Genomic DNA, 4,635 nt, shown 5'->3' on the forward strand with positions numbered 1-4,635 from the left:
AAGCAGCACTTATATTTTATTAGTGCAAAGCAAGCCACAAATTCATCCCAGCTTCAAGGGGAGGAGAGTACAAAAGGGCATGAATATTGGAAAGTGTGCTCACTGGGGAGAGGACACATGTAACCTTATATTTTCCATGTGTTAGTTGTAAGCAGTGTATAGTTTCTATCTTTAAATCTATCCTAAAAATATATTTTTTGAAAAAATTAAAACTTTTAGATCATTTACATTTAATATAAGTGTGGGTATGCATTGAGTTTTATTATTCTATCTCACTACTTTTTTCTATTTATTTCACTTATCCTGTATTCTCTTTTCTTTCCTTTCTTGACTCCTTTTGTATTGAATAGCTTTTCTTATTTTGCCTCCCTTCTCCCTATTAGCTTGGTTACATTTTTACTATTTCTGAGTAGTTATTAATGGGTTATTAATGAGCATCTGGAGAAAGCAATGGCAACCCACTCCAGTACTCTTGCCTGGAAAATCCCATGGACGGAGGAGCCTGGTAGGCTGCAGTCCATGGGGTCGCTAAGAGTCGGGCACGACTGAGTGACTTCACTTTCACTTTTCACTTTCATGCATTAGAGAAGGAAATGGCAACCCACTCCAGTGTTCTTGCCTGGAGAATCCCAGGGATGGGGGAGCCTGGTGGGCTGCCTATGGGGTCACAGAGTCGGACACGACTGAAGCGACTTAGCAGCAGCAGCAATGAGCATCTGAATTCTTGAAGGGTGATTTTTCTGGCTATAAATCTTTGGTTACTATTTATTTCTTTCAGCACTTTGAAGATGTAACTCCTTCATCTTTTACTTTCTATTATCTCTGTTGGGAAGTCATACACCAAATTGTTACTCCTTTGAAGATAGTCTTATTCTTTGGCTGCTTTTAAGACCTTATGTTTTCAACAATTTTCTGTTTTTAATCTGTTTTTTGTTTTTAATTGCTACCAATATTTCTTCAAATCCAGTTTCTGCTTCATTGTCTGGATCATAAAGACACATGTGTTGGACACAGACATATGTTTTCTTCTAGGACTAACAGGATAGATATGTGTACTGTGGCGGACATTTTTCTTTATTAGCATCTAGAGAGGAAACCAGCACAATATTGTCAAGCAATTATCCTTCAATGAAAAATAAATAAACTTTTAAAAAACCTAAAAAAATGTTATTCTTATTTTTGAAGACTATATAGTAATTTAGTTGCACGAGTTATTGTAATTTATTTAAATAGCTCTCTATTGACTAAAATTTATAATCAATATCATATATCTGTTTCTTTGGATTTATTCTTCCTTTGCCTTTCTTTCTTTGCTTCTCCCTGATAGTTCATGCCCTTTTTTTTTTTTTTTTTTTTTTAGGCTGTGCTGGGTCTTCATTGCTGTGAGAGCTTTCCTCTAGCTGGGACTAGCGAGGGCTACTCTTCCGTGCAGTGCATGGGCCACTTGTTGCGGTGGCTTCTCTTATCATGGAGGACTGGCTTTAGGTGCCCAGACTTCAGTAGTTGTGGCCCCCAGGCTCTAGAGGACAGGTTCAATAGTTGTTGTGCTGGGCTTACTTGCCCTGTGGCATGTGGAATCTTCCCAGACCAGGGATGGAACCCCTGTCTTTTGCATTGGCAGGCAGATTCTTTACCACTGAGCCATCCAGAGACGCCCTCATGCCCTTTTTTTTTTTTTTTTAATGAGTAAACTTAAATATACGTTGACTCATTGGAAAAGACTCTGATGCTGGGACAGATTGGGGGCAGGAGAAGGGGACGACAGAGGATGAGATGGCTGGATGGCATCACCAACTCGATGGACATGAGTTTGGGTGAACTCCGGGAGTTGGTGATGGACAGGGAGGCCTGGCGTGCTGCGATTCATGGGGTCGCAAAGAGTTGGACACAACTGAGCGACTGAACTGAACTGAACTGAAACTTAAATATAAAGCCCTAACAAACTCTCTCAGAAAGGACAGGAAGATCATGGTATAAGAATGGCACCTACAAGAAACATGGTAGGAACTGAAGGCCATTGTAAAGAAAAGGAAGCCCAAGATTAACCACATATAACTATGAAATGCTTCCATGGAGGACTAAGAATGCCTTCCTGAGAATCCAATAGATTGTACTGGGGTATGAAGGGAACTGCGGAGGACTCTCATCTTTAATACTCATATGAGTCATCCCTTTCCCCTCATGCTTCCCAGTTCCTATAATAGGACAACTCTACAATCTGAGCAGGTATGGTAAAAATAATGGGCTTCCTAGGTGGTGCTAGTGGTAAAGAACCTGCTTGCCAATGCAGGAGACATAAGAGACACAGGTTCAGTTCCTGGGTCTGGAAGATCCCCTGGAAAATGGCATGGCAATCCACTCCAGTATTCTTGCCTGGAGAATCCCATGGACAGAAGAGCCTGGAGGGCTACAGTCCACAGGGTTGCAAAGAGTTGAAGACAACTGAAGTGACTTAGCATGCATGCTTGGTAAAATAATAGTTAAAACATTATGGTTTAATATAATAAAATAATAGTTAAAACAATACTGGTTAAAACATTACTCCTTTGTGGCCACTGTTCACCCTTATGCTCAGATGACTAAAAACATGTACCTAGAAATATATCAAAACAAAACAGATTTCTTCTTGTAGATGAAATAGCTAAAATTTTGGCCTCTTTATTGATCGTAGGTCATATATTTGGCTTGAAAAAAACCACAATAAACAGTTCCAATTAAAAGTTACAGAAGCTACGGTTTTCTTCTAGATTTCTAAATGCTCATGGAGAGTCAGCTTCCGTGATGCATAGCACACAGCATGTACTCGAGAGTCATTCCCACAGGAATTATTTGTATGAGCAAAACAAGATTGTGTTTCTCATTACACAAACATTACCTGAATTTATCCAATCAACACACTAGTTTTAAAAAAATCATCTGTAACTAAAAGCATTGTCTTGTTTGTTGGATGCCATCCTCATTGGAATCATATCCAAAGCATCTAGAAATAACTCAAAACTAGACAGTGGCCTATTTGCTAAGGCTGCCTATGATTTTTCCTATAAAATAGTTGCCAGTCTGATTTGAATGTCTAAAAAGAATGGGAATTATAGGGTTCTTCTAGATTTCTAAAGAACTTGCCAGAAGGAGGCAGAGAGCCAAGAAATCCACCTGCCTGTTTGGTGGCAGCTTGTGAAAGGGCAAGGCTGAGATTTTCTGGACGTTCTGTCCAATGACATGGTACAGAGAATACACCGGAAGATGGAGGAACAGTCTATGGTGTCAGCCTCCAACAGACTCCCTTGAGGTAGTCCTCGGATGAAGGAAAGCAGAGGGAGAGGAGACCCTTGTCACCATTCTACCATCAAATATGGAGTTGAACATTCCCACTTGAGCAATAAAACAAACACCAGTTGCAAACAAGGACTTCATTCAAGCCATCTTTGTGGGAGATCTGGGTTCAATGCCTGGGTTGGGAAGATCCCCTGGTGGAAGGCATGGCAACCCACTCCAGTATTCTTGCCTGGAGAATCCCCATGGACAGAGGAGCCTGGCAGGCTGCAGTCCATGGGGTCACCAAGAATCAGACACGACTGAGCAACTAAGCAAAGCACAGCACATCTGTTGTTATTCTTCAATTTCTCTTCTTGCCTGGTTTCTAGGTTTTGGTGGTCAGCCAGCTGATTCTTACTGTTTTCTTCTTCTTTTTAATTTTTTACCCCATTTTTCCATTTCCACCCTCAGTCTCTTGTACTTGTCTGTCCTGTAAACCAGAACCCAGGTTACTCTGGTGTGTGCGGTGTGTGGGGGTGCTAAGTCACTTCAGTCATGACCAGTTCTTCATGACCTTATAGACTGTAGCCAGCCAGGCTCCTCTGTCTATAGGATTCTCCAGGCAAGCATACTGGAGTGGCTTGCCAAGGCCTCCTCCAAGGGATCTTCCTGACCCAGGGATAGAACCCATGTCTCCTGTGGCTCCTGCATTGCAGGTGGATTCTTTACTGCTGAGCCTCTGGGGAAACTCGAGAATAAGAGGCACAAGAAGACAAAGATGATGAGCAGTGTGTCCATCAGCTGAGTGCTCATCTGAGACTTCTGTCTGTACACTCCCACCCAACCTGGGGAGGGGAGGAAGCTCTCGAGAGCCAGGAAAAGAGAAGCAAAACCGACTTCCAGATTTCAGGACCACTTAATCGTCAAACTTGCCTGGCTGCACCAAAACCAAGTACAAATCTTAAATCCAATTAGGAAACAGTGCTGGTAGACTGGGACATCCTGCTCCCAAACAACCCTTAGACCTACGATTTATCTTTCCTTAATATATTACATAGTGTAGGCGAAAGGTTACTATCATGGGCCAGAATGCTCTGGAAGTAAGCATCCCAGAACAGCTGAGATTGTTGCTAAATAACTGATGAGAAGGATAATGTCAGGATGCTTCTCAGTTTTCAGAGCACCAAAGATTCTTTTAAACCTTATACAGGTGAAACATCATTTTTTAACTGGGCTGAACATAAGTTTACCTGCAAATAAACCTAGTTAAATTTTGGAACATATTTTTGGGAAGTAACTACTTATTCTGGAAATCACAGCTAGTCATTGTCCATCCTTAAACTAAGATGGCTTAATCTCATCTGGCTTCTCTGAAGGCTATTA

At 41.4% G+C, this 4,635-nt stretch overlaps 1 pseudogene; it reads right to left on the reverse strand.

Moving 5' to 3' along the window:
* Positions 1-3,070: 3,070 nt before the first annotated feature.
* On the reverse strand, positions 3,071-4,065 carry LOC128071135 (calcium load-activated calcium channel-like; annotated as a pseudogene).
* Between the last annotated feature and the right edge of the window lie 570 nt (positions 4,066-4,635).

Source organism: Budorcas taxicolor, unplaced genomic scaffold (genome assembly GCF_023091745.1).
Source record: "Budorcas taxicolor isolate Tak-1 unplaced genomic scaffold, Takin1.1 scaffold1756, whole genome shotgun sequence".
In the NCBI taxonomy this organism is placed as follows: Eukaryota; Metazoa; Chordata; class Mammalia; order Artiodactyla; family Bovidae; genus Budorcas; species Budorcas taxicolor.